General features: G+C 49.3%; 1 protein-coding gene across 3 annotated transcripts in view; it reads right to left on the bottom strand.

Annotated features, from left to right (window-relative positions):
* Bmal1 (basic helix-loop-helix ARNT like 1) overlaps positions 1-26,541 on the bottom strand; it is a 106,114-nt gene that overhangs the window by 39,532 nt on the left and 40,041 nt on the right. For all 3 annotated transcript variants that reach the window (XM_076550498.1, XM_076550505.1, XM_076550503.1), the window contains exon 3: positions 2,797-2,924. The gene's annotated coding sequence lies outside the window, so the exon portion shown is untranslated. The remainder of the gene's footprint in view (positions 1-2,796; positions 2,925-26,541) is intronic.

The raw sequence follows: 26,541 nt of genomic DNA, 5'->3' as shown, positions 1-26,541 counted from the left end.
GTTCTCTTTCTTTGTTGCATCTTTGTGTGGTTTAGGTATCAAGGTAATTGTAGCCTCATTAAAAGAGTTTGGTAATGTTCCTTCTGTTTCTATTGTGTGGAACAATTTGAAGAGTATTCAAAGAAGAGTTCTTCTTTGAAAATCTGGTAGAATTCTGCACTGAAACCATCTGGTCCTGGGCTTTTTTTGGTTGGGAGACTTTTGATGACTGTTTCTATTTCTTTAAGGGTTATTGGTCTATTTAAATAGTTTATCTGGTCTTGATTTAACTTTGGTACGTGGTATCTATACAGAAAATTGTCCATTTCTTCCAGATTTTCCAATTTTTGTGGAGTACAGGTTTTTGAAGTATGACCTGATGATTCTCTGGATTTGCTTGTTGTCTGTTGTTAGTCTCTCTTTTTATTTCTGATTTTAATTTGGGTGCTCTCTCTTTGCCTTTTGGTTGATTTGGCTAGGGGTTTGTCTATCTTGTTGATTTTTTTCAAACAACCAACTCTTCGTTTTATTGATTTTTTTTGTATTGTTCTCTTGGTTTCTATTTCATTAATTTCAGCCCTCAATTTGATTATTTCCTGGTGTCTATTTCTCCTGGGTAAGTTTGTTTCTTTTTGTTCTAGAGCTTTCAGTTGTGCTGTTAAGTCACTGGTATGAGATTTCTCCAACTTCTTTATGTGTGCATTTAGAGCCATGACTTTTCCTCTTAGCACTGCTTTCATAGCCTTAGTGACACTTCTTTGAAGGCCATATAGTATGAACTCTGCCAACTCTCCTATTCAATACCCTATTTACACTTTTCGAATCCACCTTTCCCCTATAACAATCTCCTTTCTGCCCTCCCCACAAGGTGGTCAGCTATGGAGAGCAAGGACTCTGCTCTACTGACTGCCCACAGCTTGCAGAACTCTTTCTGGCACACAGAAATGTTCCACAGGACACTGGAAATGAGTGAAATAATCTGCATATGACAAAGCAGTTCTGTGTTCATCACAGATGTTGTAAGCTTTTTTCTTCCATTTCCTTTTGACTTTTGAATTTTCTATGTAGTCTTAAAACATCACAAAAATGATTTTCAAAAATCATTTTCAAAATAATATAACACAAATATTCCTCTTTATACCAATGCTTTATAACTTTTAATTTATTTTATTCACTTTTTTTTTTTCTATTTTCGAGACAGGGTTTCTCTGTATAGCTTTGGAGCCTGTCCTGGATCTCACTTTGTAGACCAGGCTGAACTTGAACTCACAAAGATTCATCTGGCTCTGCCTCTCGAGTGCTGGGATTAAAGGTGTGCGCCACCACCGCCCAGCTTCACTTTTTTGGAGACAGGATCTTACTGTGTAGGCCAGGCTGACCTAGAACTCACTATGTAGCCCAGGCTGGAATCAAACAGTGACCCAACTACTTCAACTTCCCAGTGATAGGATTACAGGCAAAAACCACCATGCTGGCTTGTACTTTTAGTTTGTGTGTGTGTGTGTGTGTGTGTGTGTGTGTGTGTGTGTGTGTGTGTATATGTTTATGTGTACACCTGTGTAAAGATGTGTATGCACATGCATGCACATGTGTAGAGACTGAGGTTGACTTTGGGTGCCTTTCCCAATCATGTACCTCTTTTCTTGAGATGGGGTCTCTTGAGATGGGATCTACCTGTGTCCACTTCCCCAGTACTGGATTACAGGTGCATGCCTCTATACTCAGCTTTAAATTTTGTATTTTTTAAAGATTTATTGATTTTTATGTATATGGATGCCTTTGCCTGTATGTATGTATAGGCACTGTGTGTGCCTGGTGCTCTTGGCAGTCCTAAGAGGGCATTGGATCCCCTGGAACTGGAGTTAAAGAATATTGTGAGCTGCCATGCAGGTGATGGGGACTGAACCCAGGTCCTCTGGAAGAGCAGCCAGTGCTCTAACCACTGAGTCATCTCTCCATACCCCGCCCTCAATGTTTTTAATTATAAGTATGTGAATGTCTGTGTACATGAGTGCTGGTGCCCACAGGGGCCAGATGCACTGAATCCCCTGAAGCTAGAGTTAGAGGAGGTTGTGAGCCACCCAGTGTGGGTTTTGGGAATCAAACTCAGGTCTCATACAAGAGTAGTATGCGCTCTTAACTGCTGAGCCATCTCTCCAGCCTCCTACCCAGGCAAACTCAGGTCCTCATGCTTGCCTGACAAGCACTTTACTGACTGAGCCTTCTCTCTAGCTCTTAATTTCCCTTTTTCCCTTACCGATTTAATCCTTCTGGCAACTGTTCTGATACACCACTCAAGGTTAGACATTTCTCTCTTCCCTAGGGTGGATGCACTGTTGTCCCAGAACTACTTCTTAGAGACCATGCTTCCTGTTACCAAGCACCTAACGTGGTTCCTCTGCTGACAGGCTGGGTCCACTCTTCCATTCTGTTCCCCTAATCCGGTTCTTTTCATTCTACCATCACACTGCTCTTACAAGTGTGGTTTCCGCACACATCTTAATACACAGCAGAACAAATTATTTTCCCTTTATTAGTCTCGGTTTCCAGAACTGTCTTGGCTATTCTGGCTTGTCCTTTGGGGAGTATCTTATAAAATTCACGGTGCGTGGCCACCATAACTGCTGACATTCACACCGACCTTCAGAGAAGCAAGAAAAGGGCTGAATACACACTCTACCCTCCAGGTCTTGGCAGTTTACAGATCCTTGGCCCCTTGCACATGTCAGACCTGGGGAGCCACTGGGATCTGACTCGCTTTTTAACAGCCCAACAGCTAAAGGCCACCAATGACCATCAGCTGCCAGAGGCTATTACCTGAGGTTACAGTTCTCAAGCTTCGATCCAGCGTGGGAGGTACAAGGGACCGCTGTGCTTGCTGGTCACCTCAAAGTGACTTTCATGTTTTGTAGCTTTCTTCCAGCCAGTCAACTTCTTCCAAAATCCTACAGTAGAGACCCAAGGAAAGAAAACCCAAACAGGTCACACAGGGATAAACAAATTTGGCAGTCTCTTGTGAGCTAAGGGGATAGGAGAGTGAGCTCCTGACCCACACAGGGCAGGCTCCCAGCCCATCCATCACCACATCCTGGCCACACTCACTGGCCCATCTTTACATCCCTGTAATACCTATGCTGCAAATGCATGAATCTGGCAGATGCTTCCCAAGAAAACCACGCCTTCTAAGTATGGATTCTGGGACACGTCCTTAGGAAAGCTAGGCATGTTTTATTACTTCTTTTACTGGGTTACATAGTAACTGTGAATGTCTGGGCATTATTTTACATCAGACACTTAATCGACTTACGTGGGTTAACTTATTCAGACATGAACATCCCTCAAGGAGGCAGATACTACTGCTGCATGCATTTTACAAAGAGAAAAATCCTTAAAGAGGTAAATAGACTAGCCAAAGTCACACTGAGAGTGGTGGGCCACCAGAAGCAACGGACAATATCGTTCAGTTCAAGCTACGAGTGGTGGCTCGCGGCTGTAATTTCATCACTGAGAAGGTAGAATCAGGAGGACCACAAGTTCAAGGCCATCCTCAGCTACACAGAAAGTTCAAAGCTAGAATGGGTTACGGAGAGACCTCCTCCCAAATCAACAGTGCCAGACATATAGCCCGGTAGTTGAGAGAGCTTGCTGCTCTTCCGGGGGACCTGAGCTCAGTTCTCAGCACTCACATCAGGTTGCTTACAACCACCTGTAACTCCAACTCCAAGGGATCCAACACCCTCTTCTGGCCTCTATGGGCACTGCACTCATGAGCACATACCTACATGCAGACACACACATACACATACAAAATTTTTTTGAAAAAAAAAATGGTTTTTAAGAAATTGCTCAGCTCTCAGTGCAAGTGAAAGCAGTCATCTGAACCCAGAGGTCCAGAGCAGCCCAAGCAAATGCCAGCAGGACCAGCTCAGGTGTTGAAAGAAAATCCCTGTGAACACCAAGAAGTCTAGACACATCCAAAGCTAAGACAGGCATGGCATCTGCAAGGGCCCATTTCGGCCAAGTGGCAATGATGCCACCTCCTTCTGCCAGGACACAGGCCTGCACTCTGCCCATCGGAGCTCCATGGCAGTTTCCTGTGTGTGGGAAGAGCTGATGTGGAAGCAACACAGGGGCCTTCCACAAGCTCCTCATCCATGCTGCTCTGCCTGCAGCAGGCAAGACTACAACTGGGAAGGCTCTCCTGGTCTTCCGAAGTGGAGAGCCTGGCGTTACACTGGCTCACTCTGCAGTCTTCAGAAAATGCTATCTGCCTCGATGGTCCTAAGTCCCGGATGACTATCCAGGCCTGGAGCCCTTCTCCACTGACTCCTCCAGGCAGCCCAGCTCAGAATCCTTCACAGTAAAACTCTGTTAACTCCAGTCCAGGCACATGCAAATGTTCTATCTAGAAACCTGGCTCCTCTGGCCTCTACACCTCAGCTGGTAGGTAGAAACAGCAGAGTGACACAGTCTCCAGGCTTAACAGAGCAACTCAGGCTCCATCTGATCCCTGTCCAGCTGGAACGCTGTCTTCTCAACTCCCAAGTCGGCAAGGCCTAAGCCATTCTGGGTTTGTCCATACCTATGCACGCACGCACACACACACACACACACACCACCCCAGAGCTCCTCTGAGGGATGGATCTAGGTACTTCCCTGTATCCCCTGCCAATGTTCTGTCAGATATTCAATCATTCTTTCCAGATTCATCCCCTCCCACTATAGCCTGTGAGAGAATACCTGCCTCCCTTAGGGCACTTTAAGCCAAGTTTTTCCTTAAGCCAGAAAACTTCCAAACTCCCTAGCAGGACACACTGGGCCTCACTCAGTGCTAGCCCATCCTCTCCACACACCACCCAGGGCTCAAGCCAAGGGGAAACATCAAGGTACCCGGGAGCTGGGTTACAGTAAGGGGACTGACTCCCTTACTGTGGGACCCACCCTGTTCCTTGGTAAGGCCTTCGTGCTATTACAGCTGCCCATCCTCCCTGCTCAACTAGAACCCTCCATCAGGGCCTCAATTACAGAGAGCTGTAACTGCCCCGCGCCTCACTGCAGTGGCCCATGAGCGACAAGCCAAGGTTCCTTCTCCCTCCTGTCCCTGATCAAGATTTCACTAGATTTGCAATTCCTTGCTCCATACGAAACACCTCACTTTGATTTTTTTTCCTCATACTAAATTTTACTTTACAGAAATTATAATAACTGCTAACTTAGATGTTGCCATTATCTATATAAAACAAAACTGAGAAGGTGTTCCTTCCATGTTAGACAGGTGAGCCAGATATGACACTTGACACTATTTTTAGAAAACTCTCTCTCTCCAAGAAGGCATTCCTAGATAGAAGAACAAAAACAAAAGGGGACAGACAGACAGACAAAGACAAACAAAAGCCGCATCTTTCTGTGCTCCTTACTTCTGAAAGGGGCTTGAGGCAAGGCAGGGAGGGAACTCTCCGAGGCCTCAGGGACCTATAAAAGGGACCTTTGCTGGCAGAGGGCTCAAAGGGCCTGCCTCTCCCTGGTACAAGCATGTAAATGGCACATGAGAGCCACTCCTGGAGCCTGGCCTGTGCCCTGCAGTCCAGGGCCACACATATGCCCACTTCTGAGCTAGAGCATGCTAGAGGTAGAGAGAACATCTTACTGAAGAGCCAGAGAAAGCACTTATGGGGGAACATGTGCAGTGTGCCTGGAAAGAACATGAGGCACCTTCTCCCACTACTGCCCCTCAGAGCACAGGGACCCCTGTAGCATGAATCTTAAAAAGTCTTATTAATAAAAACAAACCTGGAGCCAGGTATTGGGGTGAATGCTGGAATATCAGAGAAGCAGAACAAGCCACAGCCACCTCACCTCACCAATTCCTCAGCTGATCCTGTTTCCTCAGACTGGAAGCCTCTCAGTGAATGAATCTCAGCTGAACTGCTGCTCAAAAGCCTGAAAATTTAACCAGGCTAGTTCCTGGTTTTCATGCCTTATATACCTTTCTGCTTTCTGCCATCACTTCCTGGGATTAAAGGCGTGAGTCACCAAGCCTGGCTGTTTCCAGTGTGGCTTTAAACTCAGAGATCCCGATGGACCTCTGCCTCCCAAGTGATAGGATTAAAGGTGTGTGTGCCGCCATTTTCTGGCCTCTATATCTAGTGGCTGTTCTGTTCTCTGATCCCAGATAAGTTTATTAGGGTGCACAATATTTTGGGGAACACAATACCACCACAGACCCCTGAGTGCCACCCAAAGAAGCCAAAGGCGGAGGTTGCAGCAGCTGTGAAGGCAAGGTGGGAATGTCAGCCACTAGGGGGCACCCAAAGGAGACACAGTGTTTCTCTGAGCAGGGCAAAACAATGCTAAACTCCAAGCCTTAAGGAGCATCTGCAGGAAGACAGCCACAAAGCCCTCAATCCAGACCACGTGTCCGTGGCCCTTTTCTCTCCTACCCAGTACACCAGAAGGCTACCTGCAGGCTGCATTTATGTTCCAACACTTAGCTGCCTCATGCTAATGAGACCGATGAAGACATCCCACTTCTCTCTGGGTCAAATCACTTTTAAAATCACTATAGTGGGGATGGAGAAACAGTTCAATAGTACAGCACTTGCTCAGCATGCATGAGGCCCCAGATCTGGGGAGTGTTAGTGATAAGTTCTTACAGTCAGCACTACGGTGGCTCATTTTCCTGTAAATAAGCAAGGGATTTGGGGTATGGGGCCCAGCTCCCTAAGGACAGCTGTAGATGTTCCCATGCGGCCCTGGCTACCTTGAGCAAATGGACGGACCATCAGTCAACAGCAAGCCGGACGACCATCTGCCAGCACTGGCACTTTGGAGCACTCCCTGAATGCCTTGAGGAACTGCATGCATGGTGGGCTCAGTTAACTGCTCTGGATTCTGGAGGCACAGCCCCAGCCAGGACAGTTTCAAGCTGTCTGTTACACTTTTCACTACTACAAACTTCGGTGAACTTCAGGTGAGCCTACACCCATTCCCACCTAAGCCGAGGAAGGAGCACTTCCCTGGTGGCTGAGCAGAGGTTTGCACTGTGACTGATGCAAATACACGCTTTCACTTGAATGTGGAGTTTGCTGTGATTGGTACAAACACCCTTCTCCAGCCACCTAAGTTTGACTTACTTGTGAGCTAGCTGGAGATACCACCTATCCCACCCACCCCCACCTCCTGCACTGTCTCTCCTGGTGTTACAACATTAAGCCTAATACAGCGCTCTTCTTGATGGTCTTCTTCTGCCTACGTTTAGTAGACTGAGCTGGTACCATGAACAGCAGCCAGAATAGTGGAGTGGCAGCAACAGTGAAGGCAGCCGAATGGAGGTGACAGTGAGGAGCTGGCACCCCAAACAAAGAGCAGGGGAGTGGCCATCTATCTGACGGATGAATAAGAGTGAATAAGAGTTGTACAGCTGTGCAGTCTGCAGGTCAGGCTGCAAAAGCAGTGTTGCAGCTGGATGCACCATCAGCTGCAAACAAGCCAGGGTCTCAGTCAACAGCAGTCAATAGCAACAGCAGCAGCAGCAAGAGTGGCCAAAGCTGCTGCCCATCAGGACAGCTGCCATGGCAACAGGAGGCAGCAGGGAACGGGGTGGGGGGGGGCAGTATAAGGAGAGAGAAGGTGGAGCACTAAGACTGAAGAAAGCAGCCAAGGGCTGGAGAAGAGAAACTGTGGGCCCTGGTTGCTGAAATACCAGAGCGGTCAAGTCTCTGGGGCCAAGGGTCTCAGACACGCCGGGCCCAGGAGCTGCAAGACTAGTCAGCGTCCGGGCCTGAGGAGTGAATGCTCATGCTGAAACCCGCCTGGAAGCTATAACACTAGCTGCTACCAAGGGCTGGGGAGCCCTGACTTCCTAGCGATACAGAGCTACAATGCATGTGCAGCCTAGGCCTGCAGGAGCCCACCTGCTGCTGTACCTGCCTGCCGCCACAACTGCTTACTCGGGTCAAAGGCCACGAGAGGCCAAAGGCTTAAAGAGCTTCGCTTTGCCTGTGCACAGTTTCTACCCAGGTAGAACAAAAGGACCCCAGCCAGCTGATGCTTAACACTGGACCCTGGTGTCAGATCTGACTATGTGACACTCACCCCCCCTCAAATGTGAGCAAAGGTGACAAGTAGAACCTTCACACGGAGCCTTGAACACTATAGGTATCCTGGGCAGAAGACCCTTCTTGTAGCCAAGGTCCTGGGTGGATAACACTGTGAGGAAAAAAAACTTTTGAAGTCACTCATCACGGGGGTGGGGCTTCACCATATGCCAGCACCTTGAGGGTCAACTTCCCAGCCTCCAGAGCTCCAGAACAAGCTTGTTTTCACTCTGCATGCCCTAGCCTGTGCTAGTCTGTGATAGCAGCCCAAAGGGATAGAATGACCAGCTCATCTGCTTGTCCGTTTCCATCAGAGTACTGACATTTCTGCATCTCAGAAGAGCCTTCTGTCCCTAAGACTGGTCCCACTGTTACTGCGGCTGCACGTCTTACAGTGAGGTGCAAGGCGACAGGAGAAAATAGCTACCAGGGTTTTAGAGCCACAGGCCTGGCAAGCCTGATCCATTCACCAAGGCAAAATTCAAAGAAAAAAGCCAACACTGAAAGAAACAAGCACTCCTGGAGATGGGATGAAGAGAGCTTACACCAGAGCACACCTTGATTCGGAAAAGCCCCGGGAACAGAGCAAACGCGTTCTCTCTGAGCTTGCTGCCAGCCAGGGCAGCCGGAACCAGCCTTCAGCGCCTAACGCCAGGACATCTATAAACTAGCTCACCAGGACAAGCCCAAGCATGGAAGGGTGTCTTTTGAGAACAGGCTGGAGTGATGTAGCATGCCCAGTGGTTCTGGGGAAACAGGCTTTGGAAAAGACCTCTCTTTAAAGCCACCCCAGTGAAAGCCCAGCTTCCTCTTTTCCCTCGGTGTCACCCCCAGAGTGACAGCTAGATGGAGCTCTCCTAAGAGACACGTGAAGCCACACAGCAACTTTTGATGGTGGGGCTTAATAACAGGGTAGGAAAATACGAACGAGAGTCGGCAGCTGAGACTACCATGTCTAGTGGCTGGATGCCTGCTCATCTTCTCCACACGGCCTAGAGAGCCTTAGAAGGGCCCTGCACTGTCGCCTCTGCATGCCTACAACCTACAAGGAGCTGACAGTGTGTTCCCCAGGGACAGTGTGTTCCTGAGGGTGCCCTTCCCGCCCCAGCTAGGGAGCCAGCAGGTGACCCCAGCCCTACTCTCCACTGTAGGAGGCCAGTCTGCCTTGCTACCTGCTCAGCTGCTCTGATACGTCCGGAGGATGGTGGCTTTGAGCAGAGGCCAGAGGCTGATGGGCCCTAGCCCCTCTGCCAGTGCCCCCCACCCCCCCGCCCTTGATACTCTGACGGCCTCAGAGGAATTCAGCAACCATGCTTGGCGACACCTAGGTTCAGAAACCATTCACCAACTGAAGCCAGCACCCTGAACGTAAGGTAACAGACATTTCTACCAGGGTTATTTAACAAGCCATGGCGTCGCCTCTAGCAGAGGCCAGGGCAATGCAGACACAATGGAAACCCGCAGTCATTACATTTAAGACACTTTCAGCATAGCTGGAAAGACTGGAGTGTTTAAATAAATGCATGACAGCCAGTGCAACAGGTGGCATGCCCAGCACAAGCCAACTCCAGGAGGGGCTGGTGCACTTCGGTGCCATTACAACAAAGTTCCAGCAGGTGGCAGTCCATCATTTTGATTCCTCATGAGCCGAATGGAGAAAATAATTAGCTTATTGGTGTGTGTGTGTGTGTGTGTGTGTGTGTGTGTGTGTGGTGTGACAGCTCCCTGAAGGTGAAGGGGTGGTGCCTAGGACCAGGTGTTACAAGTGCTTAATGGGTAGATGTTAAGGGGTACAGGGTACTTTACCTTGAAAAGCACTGGCTGTGCAGATCCTGGGGACAGACCGCTTGTGGCACTTGTATGCCCCGTCCCACTAGAAGCACAAAGTGCTCAGGAACCCTGAGGTTGAACATAAATGAGATCACACTTGGAGCTATGGGGGCTGGACTTGTGAATACAGGGCTCTGTGTGATGAAAACAAAGCCTCCCTCTGTCCGAAAGCCCTCTATTGCCGTGGAAGGAGGAAAGAGCACAGAATTCCACTCTTGGATGGTGCTGAGGGCTAACCTAGAATGTCGGGGTTGGAGCCACGGGATAGGCTGGCCTCACAGATGGGCTGCTCTATAACTTCCTGCAAGCCATGCTCCCAGCCCAGCAGGGACACAGTCATGCAGAGTAATAAACAGATGTTCCCGGGGCCTGTGCCTCACTTCCCCCGGAGGAGTACCTTGAGACTAAGTAAGCTATGGTCCCCGCCACCCAGGGCATTCAGGAAAGACTCGTGTCTGGCTGTGGGCGTACAGCCTTCCAGTGGCATGGGTGTGGGGAGCAGCCTGAATACAACGGACAGCCAAGCAGCGGGCCAACTCAAGTGGCCCGGGATGAAGGGAGCAGACAGAATGCCACAATGGAGTGACTGAGTGGACAAGCAGCCAGAGACGATTATTCCCTCAGTGTGAGAAAAGGGACCACTGAATGATTTGGTTCTTAGGGACACCAGTTCCCCTTTAAGTACCCATGCACCATCTAAGAAGGGCATGGCCTTTTGGGGATAGAAGCAGGTGTACAGCGCATTCTCAGAGAGGAGATGGTAATCAGGCTTCAAACCCCAATCCCACCAGGCATTTGAGCCATGGGTCCAACCCACAACACTGGGCACAGGGCCTGGCCTTTGTGTGCCATGGCCTCCTGACCTGCAGGGCAAGGATGCCAGCAGTACCCGCCCCTTCAACGAGTTTCGTAAGTCACTCAGCATGCCACCTGCCATGGAACAAGCCCTTCGTGCGAGCGATTATTTTCTCATTGGCTAATGCTCTATCTCCCGTGTTACAGAGGAAACTAAGTCTGAGGGAGTAACTTGACAGAGGCTGAGATTTGAGGAGACAGTAGTAAACGCAGGTCAGTACTGTCTGCCACACGAGAGAAGAAATGGGTACAAAATAAGAAAACACACGTGGGTGCAGAGATGGCTCAGCCAGGCAAGTGTCCACCGCACAAGTGTGAGGACCTGAGTTCGGATCCCCAGTATCCACACAAACTAGTCACACACTAGCTGGGGGCGGTGGGGAGGGGTGAGTGAGGGTGGGGAGGGGGTGAGTGAGAGTGGGGAGGGGGTGAGTGAGGGTGGGGAGGGGGTGAGTGAGGGTGGGGAGAGGGTGAGTGAGGGTGGGGAGGGGGTGAGTGAGGGTGGGGAGGGGGTGAGTGAGGGTGGGGAGGGGGTGAGTGAGGGTGGGCAGATAAGCCTGGGAGCTTGCTGACTACTCAGGCCAGCCAACCAGTGAGCTCCAGGCTGATAGAGAGATCCTGTCTCAAAAATTAAGGTGAAAAGCAATCAAGGAAGATATCTAATACCAGTGTCTGGACTACACACACACACACACACACACACACACACACACACACACACACACACACACACACACACACACACCAGGAACAAAATAGTATACAAGGGCTCAAAACTTCTCCAAAGCAGCCCTGCTGAAATGTCTGCCACAGAGCATTGATTCTAAGGGACTTTGATGGTACATGCTGAGACAAATAGGCTAATTCCTGTTCTGCTGTGATTCTTGGATATTTAAGGTACCCCATATTCCAGAGTGTGGGGGTCCAGGGACAGTAGAATCTCTACTTCTCCAGATATATGCACCCACAAACCATGTTTTATATAACAGCCATGGGTTAACTGTACACACTGGGGCTGGAGAGATGGCTCAATGGTTAAAAGCACTGGTTGCTCTTTCAGAGGACCTGGGTTCAATTCCCAGCACCCACATGGCAGCTCAAAACTGCTTTTTACTCCACCTTCAGGGGATCAACACCCTCACACAGACATATATGCAGGCAAAACATCAATGCACATAAAATAAAAATAAATAAATCATTTAAAAAAAAACAGTACACACTGAAGGAAACTCTACTCTATAAAGCCACTTGGATTCTGAGTCCCCTCCCCTGGGACTTGCCTCCTCCCGCTACTGATTCTCCTCCCAGGAAGTACTATTTATCAGCCTTGTGGCTGCCCTGTCATAGCCTAGACTCTGAAGTTTTGGTTCCCCGCTTTCACTTGAGGGGTCTCTGGCTTCCCACTCCGAGGGACACTATCCTCTGCCTGGGTATTCATACACTCAGCTCACTCCCTGAGCATCTGGAACTAGGACTGTGCCCCAAAGCCTTTCCTGCCAACCTGGACCCCAGAGTTGGTCTGTGTTCCCTGGAGAATAACAATGTCATGAAGCTAAAAAAGGAGTCCCTTGCCTTGTTCTTCACAACCCAGAGCCTGGCATGAGGAGACGCCCGTGTGGGCTCTGTCAGCTACATCCCTCCGTCCCTGCCACCTCCTCCCTGGGAAGAAGCGAAGCCAGCCCCAGCCTCACCATGCCTCTGTGTTCAAAAGAGGCACAGGCAAGGAGCCCCAGGGTACCATGGGAGATAGATGAGTCACATCCGAGGCCTGCTGACTGAAGACCTGTCATCTGGCCCCTTCTTTTTTTCTAGTGCTTTCTGTCTTTGGTTTGTGTGTTTAGGCACTGCAGAGTGAGGGAAGAGAGCCTGGTCTAAAGACTCTTCACCGAAAAAACTTACTGCCTGAGGTTGAAGAAAATTCTGGAAAACATCTGCATCTTGTTCTAAGGAAACAAAAGAATGCACTGCTGTTATTTGGTGGCGAAGGAGAGGTGCTTGCAGGAGGGAGAGCAGGTGGACAAGCCCGAGGCCTTCTGCACATCTGGCTGGGGCTGCTGACAGGCAGGCGGGCAAGGATGGGTCTAGCGAGGGCTGAGACTTAGACAAGAGAAGCTCTGTGAGGACCACAAGGGAGGGACAGCAGAAGCGTCCCTCCTGGCAGCCTTCCCCTTTCCAGCACACCCAAAGTGTGTATGGGTGTTCTAGGGACGGGCTGAGAAGGTGTTTGTGGAGGGCTGGCGAGCAGGTCTCCTGGGACAGTGGGACACAAACGTGCATCCAGGGCTGGCCTAGTAAGTGGTCTTTGGAACTCCTCAGCAAGTGAGAGAAGAGGAAGAGTGGTGGATCCTTCCGAACTGGACCACTGGGTCAGAAGATGCTGAGTGGCAGGATGGTGGCCAGTGTGTGGCCTCCTGCATCAAATCTCACCTCCGTCACTTGAGGGCTGAGTGTCCTGGGCAAGGCAGGTGGTCACCATGGATGTGGTTTCCTCCTCTGTGAGGACTCCCCCTCTGTTGCTGGCTGGGCTTAACATAAGAAGAGCACTGGGCCCATCTGGCCACCTACTTCAGCAGAAGAGCTGGCGCTGAGTAATCAGGAGCTCAGAGGCTGGGGCACTTGCCAGAGGTGCAGACCTGCACTGGGGACTTGAGGAAGCAGCTCAGAGTTGGTGAGAATGGAAAGACAGGGGGACACGGGGCCCTTAAAGTGGAAGAGATCAGGGACAGTGATGTCAAGAAACCAGGTAGGGATGGGTGAGGACAAGTGTGGGAAGGCTGGAGAGAGACCTGGAGCGGAGCGTCAGCTCTTCGTAGCAGTATTCTAAACATGGGGCACTCATAGAAATACAAGCAGAATTTTCACACTCCAGTCCCTGAGTTTGCCTGAAACAGTGACAAGAGCCCCTGAGGGCAAGATGGGACCAGGAAAATCAGGAAGCTCATCAGTGGGTGATGGTTAACGGGACTCTGCGGTTGCTCAGGGAGAGGGGCTGGAGACAGCAAAAGCAATGGTTCCCTGGAGAAGAGGGGCCAACAGGAAGGGCGGTGAATCCAGGGGAGTAAGTGCTGCTGTGTGGTGGGCTGGACCCCCACAGTGACATAGCAACACCATGCTCAGGAAGTACAGAGTACCTCACATCCCATCAGCACCCCGCAAACCTTCCAGCAACCCACTCTATACACTTCTGAGCACCCACGAGAACCAGGTTACTTCTGTTGTGGACAGGTTTGCTAGAGGAAGCAAGTTTCCCCATACATACTGCATGTGGCCACCAAACTTCACTTTGGGGTGACTCTGTAACAGTGAAGACACTGTTAGCATGCTGGACCATGATCAGTCATTCAACTCTCAACAAATATTTGCTGACAGCACCGAGAGCTGGGAACTGTCCTTCACAGCAGTGCTGGTCTGGGGCGGGGACACCACCCCTTGTCCTCATTTGGTACACATGCTGGCAAGGACAGCAGGCAAAGGAAGTGAGCAATTAAATTATATTGGATGCTGGGCTGTGATAAATGTGCTGGGGGTGGGGCTGGCATAAGGGGAGGAGGGCAAGACACCCTGGGGAGACAAGGCAGACAGGAGGTGGCAAGTGGGTGGTCAGGGTGTAGTAGACAGAGGACAGCAGCCCAGGGGACGCAAGTGACAGCGCAGCATCAGTGTGAGAGCGGACAGCCAGGCTTTACTCTGAGAAGCACGTGGCTCCACTTAGGTTTGGGTGCAGGGGTTGTTTTTGTTTTGACAGGGTCTCGTTCGTTCTATACCTTAGTCTGACTGGGAACTTACTGTATAGTTCAAGCTGGCTTGAACTTGTGAGAATCCTCCTGCCTCAGTCTCCCAGATGCTGGGATTAAAGGTATGTGCCACCGGGTCCAGCAGCTCCACTGATTGCTGCAGTGAGTGAGAAAGGACCGTCTTCACTTTGTTGTTTTGTTTTTGTTTTGGTGTGTATGTGTTGAGGCGGGAGTTATAACAGGAAGATATAACAGGGCGGTGAGTTTGAGGGAGAGGCGGTGATGTGGGCGTGAGGAAAGGCTGGTCCTATGTGCATTTCCACACTGGTGCTAATGACAGCCTGTGGGTGGGCAGAGGATCAGAGGCTGGGCACATGGTGGGGTGGTGAAGTCAGTTTTGCAAGTATTCTGGAGAAACGAGGAATATCATTTCCTGACTGCCTAGACATGGCATGGGGCAACACCCAGTCTTCCACCTGGACAGAAGCCTCCGGCCAAGGGGGATGCTGGGGATAAAACCCGCCCTGGACTCCATTTGCCAGGAACACACTTGTATGAAGCCTGGAGGAAGAGAAAACGTTGTTCTCCACCGTGCGGGATTGGAACGCCTGGATGTCTGAGTCATACCAAGAGCACACAGTGCTATATGGAATCGAGACAGACAAGACACCTGCCTCCCCACCGCTGCTCCCGTCAGGAAGAGCAAGCCAGTACCTAGGGCATGGCCAGCCCTGACATCTCAGTCTGGCCTTAGATTATTTGGGAAGGTACTGTTCACCAACATCACAGAAAAAGACAGCACTGTGTCAGTGAGGTGAAGCAGCCTGCTGTGATCACACAGCCAGGAAGGGACAACCGGGAGCAGGAGTCCAGACATGCCCAACCACACAGCCAGGACCACACAGGCTTTGCTGCTTCAGTGACTCAGCAAAGATGAGCTGAGCGAGAACTCTGTCCCAAGTGGTAGAAGTGGGCAGGACAGGCTCACCCCACCCCCCCACCCCCCACCCCCACCCTCCACCCACACCGCCAGGCTGCCAAACCCAGGAATTACCCAGGGCTTTGGGGGAAGGAGCAGACATGTCCAAGGGAGCTGTTAACAAAAGGTTAACTAGATTACCTTTCCACCCCCACACACGGAACTTTCCAATGTGCCCTTGGCCTCATGCCTGCCCTGGGAGCACAATGTGAGTGTGACCACTTAATCTAACCCAGACTCTCGGTCTCCTCGGTCCGAGATCCAACAGGTAGGGCTGAAGGAACCCTGACCCTACAAGTTCTTCCCAACTGAAACAGATTTCCTTTGAGAGAAACTGGGGAGCGGGACGGGTGGGGAGCCTCTTGCAATTTCAGTTTCATTTTTCTGAGTGTTGGTTATGGCAGGAGACTATTCTGGGTCTGAGGCTGCGGCACCTGGGTTGTAACTCAGAGTATTTTCTGAGAAACTGCTGGGTGCAGGGTCGCAATGTTGGGCTTTTATTCTGTGCCCTAGAGGAAGCTTCATCTCCTCCCTCTGCTCCCCAGGGGGCAGCCAGGATTGAAACCCAAGCCAGACAGACCCTGCAGAAGGAGTGCTCTTGGCTATGAATATGACAGGAAAAAAGGAGAACAGACCCTGAATCTCCCATGAAGCTACAGAAAAGCAAAGGCTTTGATGGGAAAATAAGTAAAGGACAGGAACAGGAAATTACAGAGGCTAAAAAATGCAAAGAACAGGAAAATACCTTCAACCTCTTCAGGCCAAATGAGTGAGATGTCACTTTCTCTGCTTTTATTAGTGAAGGCTACCTCTTAAAGATAGAGCTGGTATCAAGTGAAGATAATATCAAAAAGCAGGTCAAGGGCTGGAGGGAGGGCTCGGCAGTTAAGAGCACTGGCTGCTCTTGCAGTGGACCTGGGTTCAGTTCCCAGCACCCACATAGCAGCTATCTGTCTATAACTGCAATTCCAGAGGATCCAAAACCCTCTTCTACCCTCCATGGGCAGGCATTACATATGCATAGTACACATTAAATAAAAATAAATATTTTTCAAAAAGCTAGTCAATATACCCTAAGTCAGAATGTAAACTGGTGTGGACTTTGGGGAAGAAATTTGACACTATGTGTATATCCAAGCTTTAAAAGGGGTTATCCCAAACTAGATGTGGTGACACATGCTTTTAATTCCTGCACTGAAAAGCAGAGGCAGGTGGATCTCTGTGAGTTTGAGGTCAGCATGATTTACATAGTGAGCTCCAGGACAGCCAGGACTACATAGAGGACTCTTGCCTCAAAAACAACAAGAATGGGGTGGGGTGGGGGTGTCATCTGGTTGCCCAAGTAATTTCTTTTCTTTTCAGACAAGATCTCAGTATGTAGCTCTGACTTCCTCAGGACCAGGCTGGCCTCAAAACTCACAGAGATCAGACTGCCTCTGCTGCCCAAGTGCTGGGATTAAAGGTGTGTGTTACCCACCATGCCTAGCCCAGCCCTAGTAATTTCCTGTGTAAATTAGCTGTTCCATCTAAAGATATCACATGGCACATGTTCACTTAGTAGACACATGTCCATGGATGTACAGAGATTTTCGTACAGCCTTAAAATCAACAACATCTAAATAGTCACAAAGAGAGGTTAGTTAAACTTTGGGTTATGTGGCTGGAGAGATGGCTCAGCAGTTAAGTGTGCTTGCTGTTCTTCCAGAGGACCTGAGTTTGGGTCCCAACATTCATGCCAGGCAGTTTACAACTCCGATGCCCTCTTCTGGTCTCTGTGGGTACTACACACACATACACAAATTTTTTAAAAGAAATTATGGGTATTTAAGATGAGATTATTATAACAACTATTCAAATTATTCTTAAGACTATAACAACTTGGGAAATACTCCTTATTCTCAAGACTATAACAACTTGGGAAATACTCCTGTAAATGTTGTCTTAAAAGGACCCAAGATTACACATACAATATTCCTAACCTTACTATATAGCTACATATAAAAGATGAGATGACAGCAGAATACGGATCCAAATGGTGAGACGAGTCCATTGTTTTATTATGAAGACTTGATTTTCCATATTTTCATGTGAGCGATGGACATGAATTACTTATATAGAAACATTTAATAATATCTTACCAGGGGTTGTCTTTGGGGCTGAGATGATGAGTACTGATTCCATCTTTGGGTTTACCGTTCACTTTGAACCTTTCTCTAATACTCAGATGTTATCTCCAGACTAAGAAGAACAGTGAGTATTACTGTCACATGCCGGGATTAGCTGTAACCCCGTTGCTATGTAGAGTTTCTAAATGACTTGCAAGATAGAACAACAAAGGACAGAAAATCCTCAAGACCAGCTCCAACAGAGAGAGGCCTTGTGGAAAGTCACTGGGAAAAGTGCTGGGAAGCTCAGGCTTCCTGACGACATCCACTTTGTGGCCAGGGCTGTCATCTTCACAGAGACTGCGGGTCTGCGGGCACAAGGGTCAGCTGTGACCATAGGCCTGGCCTCAGGACCCACTGTCCCATGTTCAGGCCGGCACAGGGCTGAGTCTGCTGGAATGCAGGCAGAACAAGAGGAAAACAGTCTAAAGAAACCTAAGAAAGGAGAGCAGGCGAGTCTTCCTTTCTGGAGGGAATCCCTTCACATGGATGTCATAACATGCATGTGAAAACAGACATGATAAAGATGACCAGAGACGAGGGTGGGCTGTTTCAGGCTGAGATTTGTGGTTCTAAAGTGTCAGAGGACATCAGAATGTAGTCTCCAACAAACAATGGGCACAGCCAGGTATTCTGAATTCTGCATACCCTTAGTAAAAGGACATTTCCAACAGAGATGAAAACATTTCTTTTTATTTCAAGTCTGACCTATGGCTACCTCAGCTAATTCATAAAATATGAATACATGCACACACCTGCACACATACGTTAACTCCTTTCCTACTTTCAAAGAAGCAATACAAAATTTGGAGTGTGTGTGTGTGTGTGTGTGTGTGTGTGTGTGTGTGTGTGTGTGTGTTTATTATCTATTGAGGCAGGGTCTCACTATGTAGCCAAGGCTGACCTTGAACTTGTGACTGCCTGTCTTAGCCTTTCAAATACTGGGATTAACTACACCCAACATCTGCACAAATATTTTCCACATGTCTTTTACTCTCTTAAAACAAAAATCTATCACTAACATAACTTGTAGAAATGTATTTACAGTCAATACTATGCCCTGTCTGTAATACAAGGGAAAATGAATTACAGTTGGTTAACTTTATAAGTTAATATATAAACACATCTACACACAAGGCATTATTAATGTACAACGTAATGAGGTGCTGGAACGTTTCATAAAACACTGCTACTCATACACTTGGCAGTGGAGGTCTTAGAAAATTCAGTACAAATTTAAAACGTGCAAAAATGATTCCCTTCTGTGGAACATGAAGTATGATTCCAGGCTCAGGCGACCACAGACAGGAATGCCCACCGCACATTCGGCAGCCCTGTGGACGGACAATCCCACTTTCCGGAAGGATTATCCTTCCCACAGAAGCCCTGTCTGCTCACAGCACCTAACCAAACGACCCACACATTTCCAAGATGCCCATTCAGAACTTCATACTTCAACCCATTTATCCAAGCCAAACAGAAAAAAAAATCAACAGTTGACAGGACTAGAGGAGGAGGAAGAGGAAGAGCTGGTGGAGGAAGAAGGAAGTCACCGAGCTAATATTTACACTCATAACCACTCATTTACACTCATAGGCATTGTGTGGTACCCAGTCATTTTCCACTGTACCCAGTCAACTCTCTGCTGCACGCTGACAGCCTTTCCACCCCACCATTTCAGGTAGAGGCACAGCATTTCGGGAAGTACTCCCCTGCCCTGAGACCCACTGTAGGGACAGCAAGGCAGATCTCACCCAAGCCCTTCAGCATGCTGCCCCTCCAGGTCTTGGGTCCTAAGGCTGGTGTCTAGAAATCTGACTGGAACACACAGAAAGCTGCTCACCAAGAGAAAGATGGCTGGATCCTGGTCTCTCAGCCTCTGATTCAGAGCCCAGGGAACGAAGCTCCCGGTGAAGTTACAGATCAACTTTATCTACCCTCCAGCAGAGCCTGGAGTGAGTGGACGACCTACAGCAGGAAACCTACATTCAGCACCTGCATCCCAAGTTACAGAATTCACAGCTTGATGGCCATCAAATCCACCTGCCTGGACATGGCTGGGCTGCTCCGTGGAACAGAACACTCTTCCACGACACCTCTCTCTGCTGTCTGCTGTCTGCTGTCAGACACTAAAGCTATGAGTGAGCACTCTAACAAGAGGCCCGCTGTACATCCGACATAGCTCATATTTGTCACCTTGATCTAATCCCATCCCTTCAGGAGTCTTGTGAGACCCGGCTGAGCCACCATGACCCCATTTGCTGCTGACAGAGCAGAGGCCTCTGCCCTTGCTGTCCATTCTATCAAAACAAACTCTGAAGAGGTTTCACAGAAAAGGGTTCAACTCAGACTCCTCTCAAATGACTTCTTGCAAAATAAGTTTAAGCAAGGCCAGCCCAAGCCTAATCACGGACCTATTTTTAGCGCTACAGACTGAAGGTTGTGGGTTACTGGAGTACCAGCGCTCAGGGCACAGGTTCCAGAGGGACTGTCTGGGCCCAGCTCCACTCTGCCACTTACTTATGTGGCCTTGGAGAAGCTCCAATCTTGTGCACCTTTGGTTCTTCATCAGTAAAATGAGGCTCCTGACAGTGTGCACTGAGAATCTGAGGAAGACGCTCAGAACCTTGCCCACACAAGGCAAGCACACACTCAGCTACCGCCCCCTTAGTAGTAATAGATTGACCACAGGTTATCTGAAGAACGGCTGAAGGTCTGCACCCATACCCAGGCATACACATATACACATATTAAAAATAAAATGCATCTCTTTTTTAAGTTTCAAAGGGATCAGAGAGATGGCTCAACAGTTAAAAGTATATACTACTGTTTTACAGAGAACCCAAGTTTGGTTCCCCAAATCCACATTGGATGACTCAGTTACCTACCTGCACCTGGAGCTCCTGAGGCTCCAGAACCCTCTTCTGTCCTCTGCTGGCATCTGCACTCACATGCACATACCCACAAAGAGATATACCTATATGCACATCATTTAAAATAAATCTTAAAAGAATAGCAGGAGCATGAATCCAGGAGCCATGATTTCCCACTTCTGAAGTAGAGCCGTGCTGTGCTTACAGATCTTTGTTCTATGTGGCTACAGGGGGCAAAAGTAGGTCACTGAGGAAACACTGGCAAGAAACAGATTGGAGGTCAGAAGAAAGAAGCAACTTCAACATGCCAGAGGTGTCCAGAAGAGGAAGCAGGATGTCTGGTGGTTAAGTGCCTGAGGCCAGGAGATGGCTCATCGCGTGCCACATAGGCAGGCCTGCCTGGACCAGTCCTGGGCCAGAGAAAGTGACCTAGGGTGACCCTTGCACTGGAGCACCTACTGCTTTGATAAACTGCATACTACGGACAGCCAAGGGTGTGGCTGGCAGGCTTAAGGAGAGAAGGCTGGACTCTGGACTGGCAGTGGCACACACAGTCCTCAGAGCTCTTCCTTTCTGCTACCAGCTGGTGCTAATGGAGGTGGTACCAGCACCAGCCATGACTCAAAGAACCAAGCGCATTTCTTAAATACCCACTGGGGTGCTGGGGCAGCAACCAGGTGACGACTGGGCTAGGACATCGTTCTGTCGATGTCTTCCTACTTTGGGGGTTTAAATTCAGCATCAGTTACCACTGCCAGACTGACAGTGGAGGGGCTCCAGTATAAACAGTGGGTCAGCTCACCTCACATGCTATGATGAGCCCAAGAAGCCAGGGGGCTGGCTCAGCTTAGGGCATCCCGCAAAGGATTCAGGGTCCTTCATGTCCGCTTTCCACCATTGCTTCACACATAACCACAGACACACACCCTGACCAGGATCTTACCAGTGGGGATCTTCTGAGCCCATATGCATAGTGCAAAAGTCACTGAGACAGAGAAAAGGCCAGCAGCAAGAGCACGCGGGAGGGGAGAGCAGGGGGGTAGGGGGGTGGGCGAGAAGAGAGTCCTACTCTAACACACGGCACCCAGGGAGCATTGTTGCCTTTATAAACTATAAAACTAAAAATAAATTTAGAACTAGGAACTATTTGCCAACAAATGTTATTTGTATTGAAACAATACAATTCAAGAAAAAAATCTATTTCCTGAACTATAGCTCACGGGCTATTTTCCAAGTCTTTCCTGTGTACTTGTTTCTGGTCATTCACACAGTCTCAACTCTGAGAACCTGGAAGTGGCTGTGAGTATCAGACAGAAAGAGAAAAAGAAGGCATGGAGACGACTGTGGCAACACCTGGGCACTCTGTCTGCAATCTGGCAACACCTGGGCACTCCGTCTGCAATCTGGCAACACCTGGGCACTCCGTCTGCAATCTGGCAACACCTGGTGACAGTAGGCGAACCTCTGGCTAGGCTGGCGACAATCCCACTGAGAATGTACTCAGTAATCCAAAGCTAGGCTGCGAGATCTGCCCACAGCTGATCTGCCCACAGCTGCCCTCCCAACCCCTGGCAGGGGCAGTTCAAGCCCCAGCACGTCTCTGTCCTTTACTCCATTGACTGTAACCAAATCCCACAATTTTGGTTACAAGCCCCACCACGCACCAAGAGCCAATCCTCCCCTCACGGGTCCTTTCTCCCTGATGACTGCTGTGGGCCTAATTTAGGCCCTTACCTCCTCCTGTGTGGCCTACTCACCTCTAAGCCACAGGCCTCCAGCACTGTCCATCGGTGACTCCAACAGTCACCTTCCATGGAAAGGCTTCCTGAGGTCCTCTGCTGCTCTCGGCCTCAGGGCCCACTCTGGCCCAGGCTAAGAAAGGGACACAGGTTTCACTTCACACACCAGCCCAGTCCACTGGGATTGGTGACCAGAACCAATTATCTATCCTTCTGCCTGGGGTGGGGTGGCAGGCCTGAGAACACAGCCCTCGTGGTACCCACACGCTGTCTAACAAAAGGTTATTCCAGTGGACCCAGGGGTGCCTGCCCCTGGCCTGGGCACTACCCCTTTGTTCTCGTCCACATGCCTAAAAACCCCCTCGGCAGCCCCTCAGGCACCTCTAAAGTCTCCACTGTGCCCACCCACTTGCTGTATCAAGCCTGTCTCCTCCCCATGCTCAGCAAACGGGCAGCACCTGCTCCCACAAGAAAACTTTACAGTGTCCATAAAGCTTCTCTGGGGGAGGGGGTGTCAAGGAGCAACTGACTTCACCTTTGCCAGAATTCCCACTCTTGTCCTCTCTGGCACGTTGACCAATCATCTGTGTGCATCTGTAATTGACTCGACTTAACTCCTTGTGACTATTCAACTATCTTAGTGTCTGTGTGTTCTAAGACTGTGACCCTAGGACATGCAAAACTCGACTGTTTAATCACCAGTCCTGAGTGTCACATAGCAGGGCACTGCTGGGAGCTTAGAAGGCTTGCAGCCCCCAGGTACCCCTTCTGCCAAGACTTACTCTGAGGCTCTGAGCAGCATCCCACTTCAGTATGGTGTGGCTGAACCTCAGGGTCTCTAAAGCTCCTTCCAGCTCTAAACACCACAAGACCACAGACAGACACAGACTCTCATCCAGGGCTGGGCTCAGGAGACAACACAACACTAGTGGCTCCTCTGAGTGGCACAGATCTGGCACTGCAGTGAGCCAAATTCCTGAAATGGGTAGTTAGAATATCGGGATATGTGTGTGTGTGTGTGCAGCTAAGTATAACGGACAATGAAGAATGATTTTATCTCCCTCTGAGAATGTATAAGTACACTACCCTATATTTATACCTTCTATCTCCTAATTTAGAGCAGAACTTTTTCTGATCAGCCCTCACTTGCCAATACTTTCCCTCGCCATCTAAATGAAGAGCCGGAGTCATGTAAGTTCACAGACTGAATGGTCGGCTGATTTACAAAGCCCTCCGAGTGTGGCTGCAGGCTGATGCTGGCAACCCCATAATTAGATTCGGCATGCTTTGCAGTGATGTATTTTTTTTTTTTTACTGTTTTTTTAATAACTCAGTCTTCCTTCTGGGATGAAGGGAAAGATGGAAATTGTTAAAAATAAATTGAGATTTAGTGGCTTTTCAGCCTTCTGCTGCTTGTTGCTCTAAATATTCTATAAATAAGAGAAGCCCTGGCCTATAGTGCACTGTAAACACCCACAGACACTCAGAGCCAAATTCTTCCAATTATGACCCTGTGCCTGTTGCCAAGCTACTGCAAGGACCTACTTGAAAGGCAGCCATCTAGGCCATTTCCTGATTAAGCTGCCCTGTAGCGAGGAATCCAGGCCTGCTGCTCTGGCCTCACAGTCAGTCCCAAATAACCGTTCCGTGTTCCTGAATTAAGCCTTTTCCTTGTGGTAGAATTACAATTCTAAGGTTACTGCAAGACTCACTAATCACCCAACCATCCGTCAGCCTGGACTGGGTGTCTGTAAGATGGAGGGCTGTCACACGCAGACTTTTAAAATCAGGCAGCCGAAGTGCAGTCCCAGAGGCGTTTCTAATTGTGTTCAACAAATCAAGGTCAAACAAAAGTAGGTCAGCTGTCACCATGACAGGTGAGTCAGATACTGCCGGCCCTGCTGCAGAGCCGCTTCCTGGACAGCAGGGGGCACCACTGCCCAGTGCAGAGGCGTAAATGGTCCTCCAACAAGTCCTAGAGGGTAGCATAGATGGCATGTGGTCCTGGGCTTACTGATCTGCGGTTCAAACAGCAATGCCTCCCGGCACTCACCAGGCCTGCACAGCCCTTAAGGGACTGCACTTTGAGATGCAGTCTGCTGAGCGCCATGTGTCACTGTGATTACTTCCAGCTCCTTAGAAACAAGGATGCTCCAAGCAGTGTAAAGCAAAAATGAGCTCAGGCTAGAATAGAAGCAATCTGCCTCCCAACATGAGGCTCTCTGCTCTCTGTGGGCTCACCTGGGTGTGGACTCAAAGGGCATCGCTTGAGGCCAATGAGAAGCCCTGGGACCCAGTTCCTACCCCAGAAGCATCCTCTCTGAATGGCAGCTCCTGAGTGAACTGACATCTCCCAGAGGAGAACAGAGATGTGCATGTGGACAAGCCCCCAAAACTCATAGTTGAGTCCTATATGGTTAGAGGGACAGGCTTTTTAAAGCAGCCATGCAGGGATGCTGGGAAGCAGGGATCACAAAGCACGGAACTGCCTCAGAGAAGCCTCCAATCTCCAGTAGTCCTTCCCATTGCTGCCTCATGGTACAGGGGTCTATTCTTCATTGACTGATAATATCTACATACTAGTCTTTGCTCTGCTTAGAGCCTGAGCACTAGCTCAGAGGCGCTCTCTCTGCCTTGCTCTGGTCCCTTTGCAGACTCGCAGTAACATCTCTGGCCCTCAGTGGTTCCTCTGTGCATACCCACAGAGGAAATGAGCATGTGTCAGACCTCTGCAAGGGTCTGGAACAGGAGGGCCCCCACGGCAATGCTGTGGAATGTCTGGGCTTTCTGCACAGTGGGGTGAAGCAAGGCTCAGGGAGGGTGCCCGTCTGCTCAGGGGGGCATATTAGTAAGTGATGGAGCTGGATTTCAAAGCCAGGCATGCAACATTTCAAGCTTGGTTTTGCAGTGAGCAGCCACTGCTTTCAGAATCTAGAAACAGCAAAGAGAAACAACTTTTGAAGGGTAAGCCACTCATCAGAAAGAACTTTCCATCAACCACCTAATTAATATACGGCAGGCACAGCTCCAGCAACCCAAGTCCCATTCCCACCTTCATAGAGCACTGACAACCAAAGCCGGAGCAGGATGGAGGATGCTGGGACTTTCTCTCAGTGGCAGTGACAGTCATCATAGCCGTCGCTGTTAGCAACAGCAGGCTATTCCCCGGTTCTCTGGAAAAGTTCCAAGAAGAGGCCTGCAAGCACGTCTGTGCCTGGCAGTGGTAAGGTCCTTGGAATTGCCTTTCCCCAAACCAAGAACCAAAAACTTGAATAATAAGAGGGAGACAAGGGAGCATAGTTTTTAAAACTGAAATCTGCCAGATCTCTAAGTTGACAAGTGGAGACTCGTATCGACATGAATTGAGAACATTAATCTCTGCTGAAGCTAAGTTTATCCCCATTATAATCTATACACCACAACACTCCAATCCATCTGATATTTTGGGCCGAGCACCCCCACGCACACACCAGTCTGTCTGCTAACTGCAGGCTCTGGCTTGAATTCATGTGCAAATCAGCAGGTGCATCTCATCCAAACGGCCAGGCTAGCTCTAGTGTGTGAATCTATTTCCCAATTATGAGAAATAAATGCAAGTAGCAAATGTCATCAGACAGGTATTTCCAAACGCTACCAGGGTGTCCTGAGGCCCTTAGACACAAGCATCCTTCAGAAGCGTTAAGCCCTCCACAGTTGCCAAGGAGCAAAAGCATCAAGACAGATGAGCACACAGCCTGACCCTGGGCATGGGGTGCAGCTGGAGCTGGCAGACTCGAGGACAATGGCTCATGAAAGTGCCAGGTTTGTGGGTATTTTTCTCATACACTTTTTTTTTTCTATTGGGACTTGGGTTTATAAACACTACCAGATTCACAAGATAATCCTACACACACACACACACACACACCCTTCAAGGATAAGGAGCACCATCCTTTCTGCTGTTGCTTGTATATTACTTTTTCCACTAACATAAACAACCACATAGGAAGAGCTCTGCTTTTCACAGCACACGGGTTGCCAATGACTACCACGGGAAACTGTGCAAGATCCTGCAAGGACAACCCAACCGTGGAGGATTGCTCAATCAATGGCTGAAAAGAAGTTGTTGGCTATACAGAATGGAGATGCTACCCAGACTTAGCTTGAGCCAAGTTCTATGACAGGGACAAATGGCACACCCAAAAAAGAACAGGAATGCCAACATGGGGACCAGAAGGTCTCAAACAAGATGAGCTTGGAAGCAACAGTGTGGGGCAGGGAAAAAAGAAGGCAGGGGGCTCCCTGCATTCTA

Source organism: Peromyscus maniculatus, chromosome 1 (genome assembly GCF_049852395.1).
Source record: "Peromyscus maniculatus bairdii isolate BWxNUB_F1_BW_parent chromosome 1, HU_Pman_BW_mat_3.1, whole genome shotgun sequence".
In the NCBI taxonomy this organism is placed as follows: Eukaryota; Metazoa; Chordata; class Mammalia; order Rodentia; family Cricetidae; genus Peromyscus; species Peromyscus maniculatus.
This window is presented reverse-complemented; position numbering and strand designations above follow the sequence as displayed.